Source organism: Pleurodeles waltl, chromosome 10 (assembly GCF_031143425.1).
Source record: "Pleurodeles waltl isolate 20211129_DDA chromosome 10, aPleWal1.hap1.20221129, whole genome shotgun sequence".
In the NCBI taxonomy this organism is placed as follows: domain Eukaryota; kingdom Metazoa; phylum Chordata; class Amphibia; order Caudata; family Salamandridae; genus Pleurodeles; species Pleurodeles waltl.
In genome coordinates, this window is record NC_090449.1 from 112,246,960 (window position 1) to 112,266,986 (window position 20,027).

General features: G+C 49.1%; 1 protein-coding gene across 1 annotated transcript in view; it reads right to left on the reverse strand.

Moving 5' to 3' along the window:
* Nucleotides 1-12,791, reverse strand: part of TMEM184A (transmembrane protein 184A) — a 141,335-nt gene extending 128,544 nt beyond the window's left edge. The window contains exon 1 of the mRNA XM_069209918.1: nt 11,380-12,791. The gene's annotated coding sequence lies outside the window, so the exon portion shown is untranslated. The remainder of the gene's footprint in view (nt 1-11,379) is intronic.
* Between the last annotated feature and the right edge of the window lie 7,236 nt (nt 12,792-20,027).

Sequence of the window (20,027 nt, forward strand, 5' to 3'; positions counted from 1 at the left end):
CAAAATGGAGGCCTGACTTATGATGGCAGATAGAAGAGTGCTGCCATGCTCAGTGTGGTATCATTGATTAGGGTGAATGGGGCAGAGACCCTTCCTGCATCAAATAAATAAAAACTACTGAAGTTTAATCCACATACCACTACAAAGTCTGTAGCACCAAACAATTTTTGACCAGAATAATGTAGAGTCATTATGCATCCATTTTAGTGAATGTATAATCCATCTAGAGTCAATTTTAGGGATTAGAATCTAACTACTTGCGCATCACGAACTGTCTAAAGCGGAACTATTCATATTGGCCTATAGCTGAACTCAGCACAAACAAAGGGTTATGAGTGAAAACATCAGCCAAAAATGTATTGCCCTGAGCCAAATTGATTTTAACTGCAAGCTTCCACGAGCACTTTGTTAAAACCACGCTCCCTGAAATGAGTGGAAAATGGCGTGCAGCGCTTTATAAAACTCATAAATAATTCAATTCAAACGCATAGGTTTGTGGGCACATGGTGATATATTCACGATCATGTGGTACAATAGTGCTTCAAATGGGCAAACGCTGCTGCTGAAATATATTTAATGGGAGAGTTCTGGCAGTTTTCAGGATTAAACAGGTACTCTAAGCAGTGAGTACCTCGCTTCTACTCTCCCATTGAAAGCAGTGGGCTCCCATAGCTCACAACAGGGTTTTCTTCAGTACTGGGCTGCTCTCTGATCACCACACCCACTAAGGAACACAACACTTCAACAACAGCAACAAGAAAAATACCGATTTAACGTTGTAGGCACCACGGTTTCTAAATAATCACACTGCTTAGCAACAGGGGCTTGCCCTACATAAAACAGAAAACGTGATCCACTCTGCCCTGGGGGCATGGCCTGGCTGCTCGTGTTAGGGTGCTGTGTAACAGTCTTGTTTCAGACTAAGACATTGGCCTATTGCTTAATTTATTTTTAAAATAAACCAAAAAAACAAAAGGAAAAAACCCATAAGTGGTTTTCTTAGGGGCCCACTGGCAGAGCTGCATTATGACGGGGAGACATTTAGCACATCGGTTTTTTGACCCTTGGTTCGACCTCATGCAGGTGCCACTTGTGTCGTAGGTGATGAGTTCTCTTCAGCCAATGAACAGCCAACAATACAATGTGAAAGGGAAATGATTCAAAAACCTTTATAAGAGGTGCAGCCCCTTGCCTTTACCCCGAATCCCACCTACCCTCTTTGCCCATACCGCCCCCCACTTGTTCTCATGGACAAATTGTGCCCTGTTGATCGTTCAGTCCCTGCCCCTCCCAAACCCACATTTCCATAAGTTTAACTCCACTGGCCGTTGGATTTAAATTTATGTTCACATTTTAAAATCAATAAAATAGATTTAAACCATAAAAACATAATTAGTGTATTTTTTGTAGACGGGGTTGGGGGGAGTGGGAGCTGCCCAAATCAGGATAGGTTCTAATCTGCCTCACTCACTAAACTGACAACCATTGGCTTCAGCCAGAGACTGGCACTAGGCCACACCTCCTCCCTTGCTCTTCAAATACTATGGACTCAAGGTCCCGCCCCCTCCCAGCCCCACCTCTCGGTTAGCAGGTTTGTTGGGGCTCTTTCTTTGCCCAGTCTGCACTTCCTGTCTCTTTATCTCACTCTTGTAGGTTATTTTTCAGCTCTGTTTGTCTCCGTATCATGTTTTTCTTCCTCCTTCTTTTTCCCCTTTCTCAGTTTTGCTCTGGGTCAAAGTTTGATTATGAAAATGAAGTCCTGGCCTTCAAAAATGAGAAACACCACCAGCAACCACCGACACAAATGAAACACTGCTGGGTGGGATGATTAAAAGCTCGAGCATCCCTCGGCTGCCAGTGCACGCACAGATATTCATATGAATTTCTTCAATTACCAAGTTTTACACTTTACTACATTTCCATGAAAACTGCGATTTTTGAAAATGTATTTCCCATAAGGGAAACTGCAGATTAAAAGTCTACCTACATTTTTCATCTTAGCTGGGGTCACTTAAAGCAAAAATTACGTTGCTAAGCCCATGATACAAGTGCACAACGCACAGATAAAAGCACGAGTGAAGATAAACCATGACATTTAACAAACCGATTATGGAAAGCATTACCAGCCAAACAAAAAGGGTCGACTGTAGAGTTGGCCAAACTTACTTTTTGGCTGCAGAAGTGAGAGTATACCAGAGTGTGTGTATTAACCAAGGAACATATGCGAGCTTTACAAGGCCATACCATTTATGAAAATAACACAATAACCAAACAGCACCAGAAAGAAAAATAAACAAATGACTCTCTTGCAAATGAGAGATGACCATGGTATATTCACAACAACTAGAAGCATGCCATGAATTCCGATATATTAACTCTTTCCCTCCTATGCCCGTCTTCTAACCTAGACAAGGTATGTATTTCTAGGGAATCACAGAGGAAGACTCATTATATGTAACCCAATGTTATATACTTTTGCATGTCTCGGCCATAAAGGTCAGGAGAAGCTTTACAATATATTTTTTATATTATTCTCAATAATGCCTCTTATTTCCCTTAAAGTTATAAAACTTTGCCACCCCAAGCCAAGACCAAATTGAAATTCAGAATCTTGATATTCCTTTTGTGTCTGCAACCCTAACAAATTTATCAGGCGAGGATTAATGTTCCTCCTGCCCACTGGGTGCTCAGGGGACCTTGCGAAGCATATTTCTTGAGTTTTTAAAAGTACATTTCTCAGGGAGGAGGAGTGGTGTGCACGTGTGTTTGACCGGCCATCTCAGGCCGGCCAAACACACATGAGCGCTTAGGTTTCTCCAGCCCGCTCTGTGTAACAGCAGGGCTGGAGAAACTGTACAGACCCCAGGGCTGTGTCTGAGCGGCAGTCTGAGCCGCTCAGACCAATCCTAGCACTGCTTTCATGCTAACTTTAGCATGAAAGCAGAGCCAGGATTGTTGGGAGCCTGTGCTGGCTGGTGTTCCAGTGAATGCTGAGACACCAGAAGAGGAGCAATGAGGCAGCAGGAACAGAAAAGTACGTGTTTAAAAAAAAAAAAAATTCCTTCTTTCCCCAGTCACTGTTGGCCCTCCGCACCCCCATTGAGATTTGAGGCCGGTACTCCTTAGGAGTAAACAGGTACACTGGATAGTGAGCACCAGCACTTCTATAGTTCCATTAAAAGCGTTGAACTGAGCTTAGACACAGATTAACCACACGAGAATCAACGCATATTTATATTATAGATGTGGTGCTTGAGTTTGTGTTGCACAGCAGTCACTATCCTGTATACATTCGACCCACATCTCAATCTCTGAAGTCTCTCTCTCGCACACCCATGTCTGTGAAATTACACTCTCTCCTGCCAGATCCGGCATTAGGATTTTTGGAGCCCCAGGCAAAGTTACATTTTGCTGTTTGAGCGCCTCCCTCTAAAGCAACAAGAACATATTTAAAGCACCCCTTCAGATGGCTGTCTCTCACTTTGATGCTGATCAACTGCCTCATTTTAAGATGTATGGATCTGATCTCTCTTTAACACTTCTGTTTTCTTGTGTCTCTCGCTCTGAGGAGCCATGTCATAGTTTCTAGCACAAGAAATTATAAGGGGGTCCGCTTTGAGCTTTCCTGCCATCAGTGTCATTGCACACATCCTGCCAGTTGAGCGGTTATTGCTGAGGGCTGTCTGTAATCTGCAGATCACAAGTTCGCTTCCCGACTGGGCTGACTCTGACTTTCATTATTCCAAAGTTCATAAAATGAGTACCAATTTCGATTGGGTAAGGATATCGGAATATAAAAATGCTATATACAAAGCACGTTGTCAAAGCCATATATATCAGTGTCCGCCTGTTTAATCTTGATAAATTATAGTTCTGAATTGCACTGAGCTTCTGCTACTGTGCACCATATCGGTTCTGCTCAGGAGACAAATTTGGTGCGTTGATTCAAGAGAGTTGGCAGATCCTTTAAGGACTAGAGTTGGAATGGATATAACCAGGGCAGTAAATTAAAAGTAGCCCTTATTAGCGAGTCAAATAGTTAAAAAGTGGTCCAAATTTGCAAATCAGGGCAGTGTTAAACTTGTAATAACGCGCTGCTTTGCATGGGATGGGAGACTGCATGCAGTTGTGCCTGCTGCAGGTAAATCAACAGTAAAACTCAGTCACATCAGACTTAAAAAGAAGGCCGCAAACAGCCACAAAACCGGCCCAAACACTGACCTGTCAGACCAGTCCTTCAGGCACTGCCAGTGGCCAGTCCGACCCTGCTCTTGTAGGCATTCCCTTCAAGTTCTCCATTTATAAAAGACCTCTTTTTTTGCCAACACCTGACTCTAGGTTTCTTTTAGGGCCGATTGACTTGACTGAGCAAACTCCAAAACGTTCCAAGTGCAGTTGCAGTGTCCAACTTGTGGCCCCCGCCAGGACATCTTCCATGGTGGTCTAGTGGCCATCACAAGTAAGTATTTTCCTTTTCTTTTCTCTGTCGCTCTTTCACTCTTGCATTTTCTGCCTTTTTCTTCTATCATCCCTCGTTTTTCCCTAGTGCTTTTTTCTTTCTACCCTCTTCTTCTGCCCCCCTCCCCCTTCAAAGCACATTTCCCACCCTCCTGCCTCCCAGCTGACTGCTCCCACCGCCCCCCTCCCCTTCTTAATGGCAGCCGCAGCGATGTGAGAGGGCAACTGCACTGACCTCCTGGTCAGCATCTGCAGCCCTCCCCAGCTCCTCTGGCTGCTGCTGTTGCTACCTCTGCCTCTTTCCTGGGACGAACTGAGAGACTCCTGACTCTCAGTTCGAGGCCCTCCTCTACCCGCAGGCTTGTCCCTCCGCCTCATCCCTGGTGGTCTAGTGGCCCTCACAAGTAAGTAGTTTCCTTTTCTTCTCACTGTCGCTCTTTCACTCTTGCATTTTTTGCCTTTTTCTTCCATCATTCCTCATTTTTCCCTAGTGTTTTTTTCCTTTCTCCCCTCTTCCTCTGCCTCCTCCACCCCCCACGTGAAGCACCTTTCCTGCCCACCCGCCTCCCAGCTGACTGCTCCCCCACCTCTTCTTAATGGCTGTCGCGCAGTGGAAGCACGCCGCTGGCATGCCAAAGGCAAGCCCGTCTGTGCTCGTCTGCGCCTGGACCGCACCCAGTGCCAGGAACCCTGGATCTCTGTTAAACCACACCCTGGTTTGCCTCTGTTATGACTCCGAGACCCTCCTCCGCCTCAACACCAGACGTCTCAACAACCACTGCACCATCTCCCCCAAGAACGCCCAGCGACCTTTCACCTGCAGGAACTGCAACTTCAGCGCAAACCTCAACAAACCAAAGGTTCTCTCCGCACACAAAGATATCAACAACCTCCACAACTCCATCAACTGCCTGCTCCTGAACATCCGCTCCCTCCACAAACATGCCACTGAACTCTGGGACCTGATCGACTTCAACCGACTGGACATCCCCTTCCTCACCGAGACCTGAACCAACCCCACCTCAGGTCCAGACATCACCATCGCCATTCCTGATGGTTACAGCATCCTAAGGAGGGACCGGCCCTCCCGCCCAGATGGAGGATTTGCCATTGTACACACGTCCTCACTACATGTCAAGGCCATCCAAGAAGATCACTGCACCACCATGGAACACCTTCACTTCCTGGTCCTCTCCAAGCACAACTCTTATATCCACAGCACCCTGGTGTACAGGCTACCCGGCACCCACCCTGCTTTTATAGACAACGCCGTAGACATCGCTACCCCCCAGGCCCTGGCGTCAGTCGACTACCTCCTCCTCGGCGACCTGAACTTTCACCTTGAGGACCGCATCGACCCAAACACCACCACTCTACTCGAGAACCTCGCCACCCTCGGCCTTAGAAAGCTGGTCTCCACACCCAAACACATTGCAGGACACACACTGGACCTCATCTTCACCTCAAGCGACCGGATCACCATCAAGACCATCTCCACCCCAGACTGGACGGACCACAGCTACATACACTTCACAATCACTGCACCCAGCACCCGCACCTCCAGGACCCCCCACAGGAAATGAAACGAAATCACCAACAAGCAAATCACCTCATCGCTCACCAAATCACTCCCTCCCCCATCTGACAACGCCAACACAGCAGCGCACAATCTCAACGCATGGGTCACCGAATGCGCTGGCACTCTAGCCCCTCTCCGGCTGACATTGGTCAAATGCGTACCAAAGAAGGCTAGCTGGTTCACCACCAAACTTCATGAATCAAAGCGCACCCGCAGATGTTTAGAAAAAAAAATAGAGGAATAGACAATCCAGCGAAGACCTCGCCTCATTCAGATCCGCAACCGCCACTCACGGACGAAAAATCAAGAATGCAAGGAGGGATGCACTTTGGCAGCGCATCAACTCCTCCACATACAACTCGAAGGAACTCTTCTCAGTCATCAACGAGTTCACCGATACCCCCTCCGAAGCCACCAGCACCCCCGCCGTCACAGGACCTTTGCGACAAACTTGCCTCCTTTTTCCACCACAAGATCCAGGACATCTACAACAGCTTCCTGTCACCTGGCACTGGAACCTGCGATCAACCCACCCCCCAGAACCCGCCCAGACCATCCACGACTGGTCCATGCTCACCACAGAGGAAACAGTCAACATCATGAACAGCACTCACTCCGGAGCCCCCTCAAACCCCTGCCCGCCCCACATATACATCAGAGCAAGTGCATCCATTGCCCCCGAGCTTCGTAACATAATCAACTGATCCATCAGAATGGGCACCTTCCCTGAGGACGGGAAACACGCCGAAATACGCCCTCTTTTGAAGAAACCTTCGGCCGACCCATCAGAACCTAAAGAATTTGCAGCCCATCTCACTGCTACCCTACCCCGCCAAAGTACTAGAGAAAGTAATCAAAGCACAACTACGGAATTTCATTGAGGCCAACAACTCCCTGGACAGCTCCTAGTGCGACTTCTGCAGCAATCACAGCATGGAGACAGTGCTCCTGGCAGCCCCCAACGACATCTGATTACTCCCAGACCACAGCCACACCGCAGCACTCATACTCCTCGACCTCTCAGCAGCTTTCAACATGGTCTCCCGCAGCACCCTGCGCACCAGACTCCACGACATAGGAATCCGCTGAAGAGCCCTGGAATGGATCCACTCTTTCCTCTACGAGAGGACGCCGAGGATCAGAATCTCCCCTACACCTCCAGACCCACCGGAGTCAACTGCGGAGTCCCCCAAGGATCCTCACTGAGTCCCACACTGTTCAACGTATACATGGGCCCTCTTGCTGCCATCGTCAGAAGCCATGGTATGAACATCGTGTCATATGCTGATGACACAGAACATCATTCCCCTCACCGAAGACCCGGACACAGCCAAAAGGAACTTTCACACAGGAATAGAAGCAGTCGCCACCTGGATGAGTGAAAGCTGCCTCAAGCTCAACTCGGACAAGACAGAGCTCGGAAACGCCACCTCAGCTTGGGATGACCCCTGGTGGCCCACATCCCTCAGCACCCCCCCCCCATGCACTGACTGAGCACGCCTGCAACTTAGGAATCATCTTCAACTCCTCCCTATCCATGACCCACCAGGTAAACTCTGTCACCTCCTCCTGCTGGCACACACTCCGCAAACTCCAGAAGATCTTCAGATGGATCCCAGCAGGCTGCTGCAGGACAGTCAACCAGGCCTTAGTCATGTGCAAGCTCGACTACGGCAACGCCCTCTATGCTGGCACCGCAACTAGGAACATCAAAAAACTTCAACTCATCCAGAACGCCATTGCCAGACTCATTCTGGTCCTCCCTCGCTGAGAACACATCTCCCAACACCCGAGAACCCTCCACTGGCTACCGGTTGAGAAGCGAATCGCCTTCAAGCTTCTCACCCACACGTACAAGGCCATCCACAATGCAGGACCAGCATACATGAACCAATGTGTCTCCTTCCACACACCCCGCCAGATCCCTCTGCTCTGCCCAGATGGCCCTGGCCACCGTCCCTCACATCTGCAAAACCACCGCCGGAGGACGATCTTTTACCTACACTGCAGCGAAGAGCTGGAACAACCTCCCCCTGCACCTCAGACAAAGCCCATCGCTCACCATCTTCAGGAAGAACCTCAAGACGTGGCTCTTCAGATGAGGCCCCTCCACCCTAGCGCCTTGAGACCCTCACGGGTAAGTAGCCGCGCTTTACAAATACTGATTGATTGAGGTGATGAGTAAAGCTAGGAACACGTTGTGAACTTGGCTAGTGACCATGCTGGCTATCTACAGACGATCCTGCCCACTGCTGGAATTTCTCCTCCATGGACCAGAGAAGAGGTAGGGCAGTTGGAAGCATAGCTCACACCCTATCTGCCACTCTATCAAGGTACCGCACAATGGCACCCCTGGAGCACCTTGGACGTACATCACCCTGCTACTTGTGCAAAAAAATAAGTGCCCCTTTTCTGTTGACACAGATGGCCATGGTCCCTGGTGGAAACCTGATAAACTAGAGACGCTGTAGGCAAGCTTCTCCACCGGTAATATTATGCATGCATTTCTGCATTATAGAAATATTAAGAAATAACTCATGGTTTGTCTGGGTCAAATCCCCAGTGTTAGACCTATGCTCTTGCCTCTTACAGACATTTTGCAGGGAGACGGTCTGTTTTTGTTTTATGCAACATCCATAAAAAAAGACTCGTTTAGATCAAAACAAACGCTAAACATATGAAAAAAAGAGAGTGTGTAACATGCATTATTTGCAGTAATATTCGTGAGCTGCTGTTGGGTTACAATATTGAAAACATGTCACTATCTCTGAATATTAGATGTAAACATATTTAGGGAAACATATTTAGGATTTCGAGAGTGTGTCTGTGCACTGTCAGTGACATGGCCAAAGAGGGCATGAGAGAGCTGAAATTGGATCATTTAATTTCACAACTGTTCCGAAAAGGGACCCCTAAATATGTTTGTCCTATTGCCCCCAAAACCCTTCAGATGTCCCTGACGTTGGAAAGAAACTGAAGGCCTCCTTTCAAAGAGCACCACCATCTTACCCCATCTGAAGCATGAGGTACCTGCATCTTGGAAACGATCCTAAATTGTATCCCAAAGAAACTGCCTACTCTTCCGTTCTATCTGCTTCCAGGCTAGGTTTTAGCTATACAAATACCATCACATGGATATACAGGGGCCAGCTCCCTACCAGAGATGAAATATATCTTTCCTTGCAATTTTTTCACCGTTGTACAAGACTGCAACTTCTATTTTGGGGAAAATCTGGCTTTGTCTCATCTATGAATCCTCCTTAGCATATGCATCCGAGAGCCCGCTTTCTCATCTATATCTCTGCAGCCTCTCTTTCTCACCTCTGTGCAATATGAGGACTCCCCCTCACACTGTTCCTCTCTCTCGCCCATTCATGCCTGAACTCTCAATCTGTATCTGATCTTTCAGTCATCTCTCTCAGCACCGGTAAGTTTAACCTCTCTCACCTCTATGCCTCCATTGCCTACCTTTCTCGCCACTTACTTTTTTTTCTGCTTATAGGTGTGTATGCCATTCACATTTTTATTAAAGACTTATAAACTGAGAGCTGCCTCCGAGGGATGTCTGAATCCTCTTTGTAAGTGCTACTATGGAGCTGATGAGTGTGATGTCTGGGGAATGTTAGCATAGACTGCTGCCTTCCCTTCTCATTGTTTCTAGCAAACATCCTATATGTAACAGCATATAGAGTCAGACTGGTGTAATGTGACGTATTTTCTGAGCATACATTACTAGTTTACTTCTTCAATTTGTGTGTAAGTGGAAGAGAGATAAAGAGATATTCGTACAATGGCTGCATTGTACAATGTCTAACCAGGAAACGTGGGTTCAGATCCCAGCTTCCCCCTTAAACCAAGCGGAGTGATCTCAGACACGCGTTACTTTACTACACTATGTCTCATGTTGTAGGATCTGAGAGCACCTTGAGGTAATTCAGTGTATGTATATATTCCAAACATTTTGATGGGTTCACCCCACGCTTTGACTCTTTATAGCCAAACTATGACACCGCTCTCCCTATGAACCTGCCCAACTCAACTATGTCAGATTCTACCTTTGCATTGCTCCTGTCTCTCTGGATGCACAAAACATCCATCTTGCTCACAGCTTTACGATGTGAACTTCAAGCGGAGGTACACATTTTATGTAATTATAGACCGACTTTGGGAGCAGGTTGGATACTGCAATTAAAGTTGAGATGAGAGCTACAACGTGTAACTAAACAGGGCTATACCACACATATGTAACAAACTTTCTTGCGTCATGAAGAAGCTCAAAGAAGAAATACACACTCACAACTCTCAAAGACACCCATTTCCAGGGTCTGACTCATTTGTTTTTAACCTAATTTGTAAATGAAAGTGACAGTTTTATGCTAAGTTGCTCCTAATAGTTCTTAATGGACAGTGACCTACGCCCAAAGTGCTTAGCTCAATGTGTAACCTGCAGGTCACACGTCTGAAACATATCAAGGCACGCATACTTTTACCGTCGTGCTGTCAAACTGGTTTGGGGACAACAATCGTGTGTGCTTTTCAGCAAATAAAAATCTGGGGTAACAAGGACTCCATTCAGACGGCTACAATTTTCATAATTATGAACAATTCTAGCATTTGGTGGGAACCAGCAAGAATGAGGATGAACGGGGTCCAGTGAATCCCTTTCTAATCTGAGTTGTGGCTGGCAGCGGGTAGAACAGGTGAGATCTCGCAGCATTCACCCCGACTCTGCAACACAACTGGGTCACTTCATAAGTTGCCAAGGGATAAAGTGAGATAATAAAGTATTTTTGTCTTTCTCAGGCCAAGTGCCTATGGAAGGTAAGTCGGCACAAGGGTGCTCTGTAGAAAAGCCAGGTGTCTTTCTTTGTGTGTAATTAAACTGATAACTATTTACAGCCTGTACAGTACAAACTGACTGTTTCGCACTTTAATTACTACCTAACGAAACACTTGTTTTCAATATCAGACTACTGAAAAGTGGCCCTGCGCCCAGCAAGCATATAAAACGTAATAAAATGTATGTCATGTACGTCTACATCAATAAACTACATTACTAGGATTGTAATTTGAGACCTGCACGTTACACAAGTATTTGTAAACCATAAACATTAACCCGCCGGACTGTCCCATATCGAACAGACGTTTGCGCGCAGTTTTCTCAGGGAGCTGGTTTGACACGTGGGTGTTAAAAACATTTTCCGTGGAGTTTCCGTGATACAGTGTGTGCAGGCTGACGCACATCGTGCCAGAGCTCTATGCGCGCGGACGGGGAAGCGGAAGCAGACAGGGCACGATGGGTTTTGCATTCAAGAAGTGCGTTGGGTGGACAGGTGACTTACCTCTTGTCAGACCTGGCACTGCAGCGACGCAGCGAGATCCATGCGCCCGCACACGTGTGGACGGGGCGAGTCCAGGCAGCTTTACCCAGACAGGCCGGCAGCGCCTCGTTACTACAACCAGGCGCGCTCCGTGCGGCGCATGTAAACAGACCTTTAATCCTCCGCTTAGCAGGCAAATCCGTGTGTTTCCGCCCGCGGCTCGGCCGCTGCTCGGGTGGCACAGTCCGGGGCGGGACCCCTGCAGAGCCCCTGACGGCTGAACTTCAGGCCCCCCTGCCTGCTGAGGCGCGTCGTCCCGGCTCCACCCCTGCACCTGACACCCTGGACACTGCCCTCGAAACCTCCCTGCTGCTGCCTGCCCCACCTGTACTACGGGCTGCGCCGGTACCTGCCCTGCCACCGACTCCTCCCCCGGAGCAGCCCGGCCGCCCGCTCCTGCGCTCTCCTCCCCTGTGGAGGGTTCGCCTCCGGTGGTCTACTGCTCCCTTCCCACCGTGGAATATTCCTGTCCCACCCTCCCCTGCACCTTCCGCCACTGTGGTGGTTCAACTCCCACTGTCTCCTGCGCTCTTGCCACTCCCACTTCAGGGGTCGCCTCCCTCTCCTGCACCTTCCCCCCTCCGTCCACTACTGCGCTCTCCTCCCCTGTGCAGAGTTCACCAACCACTGACGCCGTCTACTGCTCCCTTCTCACCTAGGAATATTCCCTTCCCAACTCATGGCTCTTCCTCTCCTGCACCTCCCTCCACCGTGGGGGTTTCCCCCCCAGCTGTCTACTGCTCCCTTCTCCCCGTAGAATACCTTAGGGGTCTCCCTCACTCTCCTCCACTGTGATGGTTTCACCTCCCGCTGTCTCCCACGCCCTTTTCACTCCCACGTCAGGGCTCGCCTCCCTCTCCTGCACCTTCCACCCTCCGTCCACTACTGCACTCTCCTCCACTGTACAGAGTTCACCTCCCTCCGTCCACTACGGCGCTCTCCTCCCCTGTGCAGAGTTCACCAACCACTGACGCCGTCTACTGCTCCCTTCTCACCTAGGAATATTCCCTTCCCAACTCATGGCTCTTCCTCTCCTGCACCTCCCTCCACCGTGGGGGTTTCCCCCCAGCTGTCTACTGCTCCCTTCTCCCCGTAGAATACCTTAGGGGTCTCCCTCACTCTCCTCCACTGTGATGGTTTCACCTCCCGCTGTCTCCCACGCCCTTTTCACTCCCACGTCAGGGCTCGCCTCCCTCTCCTGCACCTTCCACCCTCCGTCCACTACTGCACTCTCCTCCACTGTACAGAGTTCACCTCCCTCCCTCCGTCCACTACGGCGCTCTCCTCCCCTGTACAGAGTTCACCTCCCTCACTCCGTCCACTACTGCGCTCTCCTCCCCTGTGGAGTGTTCACCTCCGGCGGTCTACTGCTCCCTTCCCACCCTCCCCTGCACCTTCCGCCACTGTGGTGGGTTCAACTCCCACTCCCGCTGACTCCGGCGCCCTTACCACTCCCACTTTAGGGGTCGCCTCCCTCGCCTGCACCTTCCCACTACGTCCGCTACTGCGCTCTCCTCCCCTGTGCAGAGTTCACCTCCCACTGCCGCTGTCTACTGCTCCCTTCTCACCTAGGAATATTCCCTTCCCAATTTATGGCTCTTCCTCTCCTGCACCTCCCTCCACCTTGGGGGTTTCCCCCTGCTGTCTACTGCTCCCTTCTCACCGTAGAATACCTCAGGGGTCTCCCTCACTCTCCCCCCACTGTGGTGGTTTCACCTCCCGCTGTCTCCTGCGCCCTTTTCACTCCCACGTCAGGGCTCGTCTCCCTCTCCTTCACCTTCCTCACTACGGCGCTCTCCTCCCCTGTCGGGGTTTCATCTCCCACTTCTGCTGTCTCGTTTCCCCTTCCCGCCGTGGCACATTCCCCTCCCACTTCAGAGCTCCTCTCCCACCCTTGCACCTTCCTCTCTCCGCCCTGTGCTGCACCTTGCTCGCTCTGTCACCTTCTTCACCGCTATTAGGCCCCCTTAGGGCTCCTTTCTTGGACCACCTGAAGCTGACCACCCCATCTACTTTATCCACGTATATAGCCCCCCAACCTAGTTATTGCACGTTCACACTTAGGGCCAGATGTAGCAAAGGGTTTTACCCATTCTGTGTCTATGGGAAAATGTGTTCATACATATGGCCCTCAGTGCTTTTTTTCTTCTCTCACTAAATGTGATTTCGTGCCCGCCTCGCCCCACACGGCCACGCTTGCTTGTCCCTACTCCAGTCTCTTTTACACATTCCAATGCCAGGTCAGGAAATCACCCCACCGCCCATTGCATCCTGTTTCATTACAGATCATCAGCTCCTGAGCCACCTGACATGCATTACTGCCCCTTCACTGCCTGCACACTTCTACAGGTCTCTACTTGCCATTTTCTCTATTCTTTGTCTCTCTTTCCTGCACTCTTCTGCATCACCGCAAAAGCCTCCTACCTTCCAAGTGGACCTTTGCCACTTGTGACACTTCCTGTCATTCCTGTTCTTTTTAACTAACAAGATTTTGTATGTTGTGATTTTTTTGGGCTTATACTGGCATTATTTAAAGCAGAAGTGCCACACACAGCATGTCATATGTTGTTCACAAGGCTGTTACTCATTGCATGGGGCCACTTGGGAGCCACGATTCCTGCATGTCTCCTTCTTCCACACTCTCCAGTTGTTCTGCACTTTCCTGCCAGCCTCTTATCTCTCCAGCCTTCCCCTTTTTATGTCTCACGTACCAGATAGCGCATACAATATCTGCTAAAAGACACAGTGTGGGATTATCCAGACCATACAGCTTGAATCCCGTCCATTGGTTGTCTTCATAGTCACTCATTTGCCTGTTTCTTATTCATGCCGCAACCTGTCAATCTTGTGTTTGTTCCTCCACGGAGCATATCCCCTTAACACAGTGGTCTCCAAACTTTTTAATGCTGCGCCCCCCCAGTTGAAAAATAAAAATCATTGCCCCCCCCAACAGAATTTTTCACAATTATTTTATAAAGATGGCAATGTTTAAATATGTCTAGACCTATTTAAACATTGCAGTTTAGTACTGCTACCTTTTTAAAAATGCAAAAACATGCTTCTGCTTAAACCAAAGGCCTATTATCTGTATAATGCTGCTTTTGGCTAGAGTCTGGAGCCCCCTCCCCGGAATCACTTGAAGCCCCCCTAGGGGGCCCGCCCCCCAGTTTGAAGACCTCTGCCTTAACATCTCTTTTGATTAGCTACGTTCTGTGATTCCACTGCTTGCTTTTCAAGTACTACTTTTTTTTTGGGGGGGGTTAATGACTCCATGGGAATGCATGTATTTTCCAGCTGCCTCCCTCATGTACTTCTCTCCCCCTTGTACTCCGGTTGCTCTCTGCCACCTGTGCACTTCTCCCGGTCACCTTTCGCGTTGAGCCGGTCCGCGTGTGCTGCCCGAGCCAGATGCTTTCTTGCCTGGGTGCTTCTCCCCCACCTGCTCCACGTTGCTCTTTTTTTTATTTTTTTTTTTACTCGTTTGCTTACCACTAGCACTCCACTTTGTTCCATGGGAGAGTCCGGAATTGTCTGATGTGGTTCAAGTCATCACGCAGTCTTTTTTTCTCCCCTCCCGCACTCTTCTTGTTACTTCTCTCCAACAGCGTCTTCTAAGTTGCTTCTACCTCTTCACATACACCCACGTTATTTCTGCCCCATGTTACTTCCTCCCAATCTCGCAACTATGTTGCTTCTAGTTCCTGTGGCCTCCGCCCGTCATGTTGCTTCCACCGGCTCTTGCTTTAATAATAATAATAATAATATTAAAAAAAAACACTTTTGCACTTTTTATTTTTTTATTTTTACAAACTGCAAAAAGCAGCTGTGTCAGTTTGTAGTCATGATTATTGGTGGTGTACAAGGCTAAAAAAATAACTCAACTGAACGCATCAAAGCCTTTTTAAAAAACATTTCTTTACCCATGCCGCACAGCCTTGGGGATGCTGTACAGCAAGGCTAAACACATTTGACCAAGCAAATAGGTCACTATTGCAAGACGTATTGGCTTTGCCAATACTTGTTATCTTTCCTTGTCATACTCTCACCCTACCCCACTCATACACACACACACACACACACACACGCACACGCGCGCGCGCGCAGCTGGCAGGCAAGGGTCATGTCACAAAGGTTTTTTTTTATTTTTACTGTAAGTGTGATGTACTCCGCTGAATTCAGGAGCAAGTCATAGCTCGGTTGGGAGTAAAGCGCACTAAATGAAAAAAAACTCACACTGTTGCAAACATCTGACGTGTTGCCGTACCCATACTAGTACACCTGTCATTAAACCGACACCAGACCACAAAACAGGTCATGAACCAAAACTGAAAACTCCCAACAGGTCATTTAAATATTTACTAGCAACTTTTGCCTCATTTCACTGACAGTTATCATATTAAATCACCCAGTGGAGAAAATTCCCAGTGGGTCAGTCACAAACCTCTGTTTGAACACTATACACATACCAGTAACATAGCAGTGGGAGTGCCTGCCCTACCTATGATAGGAAGGGGGAGGTAGAGACATGGTTCAGATGCTGTACCCAGGAGGGCCCTGTGAAACTGGAATACCACATACCCGGGGCGGGTACGGCCCTGGTTGCTAGGGGGACGTGTACTTGGTGAGCCACCCCCTAGATGACCCTGTTAACCATGTCCTAGGCCTATGGAAAAGGCCGGCAGTTGTGCTTGTGCACTTGCACTCAGGGTGCCATTACCTATGTGGGGGCCAACCCTGAGCGGCCTTACGCCTTCCCTGGAGGGCCCCAATGGCAGGATTGGTGGTAGGAGGAGGGAAGGGCAGGTATACAAAGATGTACCCTGTCTGGGCAGGAAAGCACCCCCATGGGGTGTCCCCTACCTAAAAGGGGGGATGTCAGCTGCATCCATAAGTGAGGGTCGGTCCTATACTACTGGCCGTGGGAACTTTCCCTCTGGACAGGTAGGGTGGAAGTGTGCGCCCATGTCCTCCCTTGGAGGGGAGGTGACACTGACTATGTGTGGACCCCCGTCATAGCAGGGTCCCGGTGTGCACTGAGGCCATGGGGTCTTCAGAAGTGCTGAGCCTGGCTTACAGGGCCAGTGGGGGCACACTTACACAATGGGGGATTTACTGTATGTTGCGCCTGGCACATCTCGCTAATAGGTGAACCCTTGTAGAGGGGTGCCTGATCATATAGTGAGCCAGGCCCAGGGGGCCTCTCCGTGCCCATGTGCATGCGGGAGTTTGTATATGTGGGAAGCTGGGCATAGCTGGCCTGTGGTGCCTACTTGCACCAGGGTGTCATACACTTAAATGAGACTGGCGCAATCTTCCAGTGTGTGCATACTTGCACACGGGTGTTGCCATGTGTAAGTGGAGACTGGTAACACTCACCCATGTGTGTGTACTTGCACCTGGGTAGTTTTCCTATAGAGGTACTGGAGATGGAATCACTTACCAGGATGTGCACATTTGCGCACAGGTATTCTAATATAGGAACTGAGCCAAATAGAGCAGGCTAGTATTGGCGTACTTGCACCTTTGTGGTGATTTTAACAAAGGTGTCCCACATGCCCCGGCAGGCATGGGTGTGCGCCAGGGCATTGTGCCCCAGGGAGTGCTGAATACTCATGCATGTTCGCTCAACCTATGAGAGATGCTCTGCTCAAAAGATAACACGGGAGAATGAGTCTTATTAAGGTTGACTACAATAGGTGATTGCAGGGAAGCAGCCTCATGATGTTTAGTATTGTTGGATCCAGGATGACAAACCCGATCTGATGGTAAAGGTGGTTTTGTCATTGATGCCCTAGAAATGCCACTTCTAGCAAGTGACATTTCTAGGTTCTGAAAGGGTTTTGGTGTCTTGTACATTAGACTTCATTCCACAGGTTGCATGGGCAGCAATTGTTATAAAACCTGGGCATCCAGGACAGATCCATGCCATTTGTGGCCTGGTTATACAGATTGGGGGAGAGGTTTTTGACACTTGGCCTCTGGATACCAAGGCATGGCCCCACTAAAGATCTGCATTCCAGTGCCTCACAGTGTACATGGAGGAAATTTAGGGGACACACCTGTGGTTCAAAGGAGAATCCTTTGAACCAAACTCAACTTCAAAGGACCTATATAGTATAACTAGGGGTACTCAACGTCTGAATGGGAGAGTAACCCTTACAGTGACGTGGGACCAGTGCTGCTGGACCACGTGGGCACACTGGCAGAGGAATCGGTTGTGTCTCTGAGGATACATTGCCGAGGAGGGGATCCTCGCTCCCTTCTTACTTAGAGACTGGCCTGGGGCTGATTGCCTGTAGCTGTGTAGCATCCTGAAGTGTAACTCTATAAGGGCAGGTTGGCTTGCCCCCTGTTTTCTGAGGAGGTCTCAGGGACATCCAAGACCTCCTTCGAGGGACTTACATTGACGACTGGTGTTATCTGGGGAAGGGTGCCCTCTGCTGCATTAACACCGTAATGGTGGACTTCACCTGGCAGCAGTGGCATTAGCGTGGCATAAGGATTGTGTCTGGAAACCGGAATTGCTGGTGCAGAGCTTGCCAAGGACTGTTCACACTTCAGGTAAGTGGCCCTTCATTGTGGGGACCACTGCTTGCCGAAATGTCTTGTTGGTGTCAACAGAATCACCCACTGCGGGACCCCGCTGGGCTGGCTGTTGTCGAGTGTGTTGCATTTCTTTCGCGTGAGTCTCGCCGGCATGCTCATTGTGTGCTGAACTCATTTTATTGGTTGCAACCGTCGGAGGTGGGGGTGCAACCTTAGTTGTGCTGTACTTGGCCTCATATGGCACAGCTTAACTGCGTCAAAGTGTGTGACCAGGGAGTCTGGTGTGACTAAAGTCATTGCAAACTAGACTGTGTGCCTCATGCCAGAGAGGTACGGAAACCAAGTTCCAAGTGTGACTGGATGAACTAGTGTGACTCAAGTCATCGTGTGCTAGACATTGTGCCTTCCAGAGGGGTGCTGGATTTACATCCTCCATGGGAGAGTCCGGAATTGTCTGATGTGGTTCAAGTCATCACGCACCAGACAAGTGCCTTTTTCTTAGGAGGTACCACATTGGGAATTGGCTTGTGAATGAATGTACAGTCTCAGATCATCGGCCCCTGATGTTGTGCTTCCTTTTTGTGGGGGTCCGGCACTAAGCACTTATCAAGTGGGATCGTAACAGTCTGGGATCACTTGAGTCTTCGTGCCCAGATGAGGCATCTCCTGGTATGGGGGGTGCAGGCCTAGTAAGTTGTCGTGTGCAAATGGAAGTGTTGAGGGCAACTCGAGTCAGTAAGCCCCAACATCGCTTCTCTGTTTTGGAGGTGCTGAAATTGGTAACTATTTGGTAACATTGAACTGTCTGGCTGGGCAGGGCACCTCAGTGGCTAACGGTGACCCCAGAGACCCTCCTCCTGTGTTTTGCAGTCCTCTAAGTGAATCTCCTGTGGGGAGCCCGAACATCTCCTTACTAATTGATTACCGGCTATTCTTTCCTTTCCCCCAACCTTGACACCGGGACCCTGAGAAGTGTGACTTAGTCGTGAGCAGCCTAGTAACCAGGGAAAGGTTAATGCAATCCTTGGTTCGTGGAGGGGTGGGATAGCTGAAGATGGTTGGTGGGTGATGGGTAGTTTCAGAACCTGGGTGCTTGCAATCACAGTGTCCTCCACTTTACGGATATCCGGGCACTGTATTAGGGTGCCTGGAATGAGTGCGTATGATTGTGTGTGTGTGTGCACGTGCTGACTGATACCCGTAGCACCGCACGCCGATGCAGAGTGAATGTGGGGGAGTGAGTGCTGTTGAATGCGAAGGCAGTATCGAGGTGCTGCTGGTCACGTTTAATCTATGAGGAGTACATACAGTTGGCATTGCGTTTTAGTAGTGCGGCCATGGCCTCAGTGCTATGTGAAACTGTTGTATACCTTGTATGTACATTTTGCTGCTAATGTTGGGACCCAGGGTGCACTCTGAATTTGTGTGTTACACTGATTGTGGGGAATCTAGGGTGGGTCTTGAGCTGCCGACGTTTGCCACCTTATGCCGGAACAGGGAGGGAATGTAGCTTTTGTCAGGTGTTCATACAGTAGCTAGTGTTTTAACACAGTTGGGCTACATATTATGACTTCTAATGCTAATTGGGGTAGGGGCCCAGAGTTACATTTTAATCTTGCTATGTTGAGAATGAGTGTGTTGAATACAATCTTTTTATACATACACTGTGTGTGAAGTCTCATTTGTGCCGCACAGCTTGGTTGTGGCAGGGTAGTGCTGTGTCTTTGCTTTACACATTGCCTCTGTGATAAGCCTGACTGGTCTGTGCCAAGCTACCAAAGGGTGACCACAGATAATACAGTGAGTGTAATCACCCACCGTCGACAGGAGTGACGGGTTCTGCCTGGCTGGAGCACTGCTTTAACCAACCAGAAAGTGCCGCCTTGTCCTGCCATTTGATAAAGTGTTGTTTTGACCAATGACTTTGTGTTTCACCACTGCGCATATTAGTCGCTCAATGTTCACCAGTAGCACATGGTATGTTTTGTTCAGTTTAGCCGCCTATTGGCTTTGACATGGCATTAGCCATTACTTTCTGTATTCAGTTTAGCCGCCTATGGGCT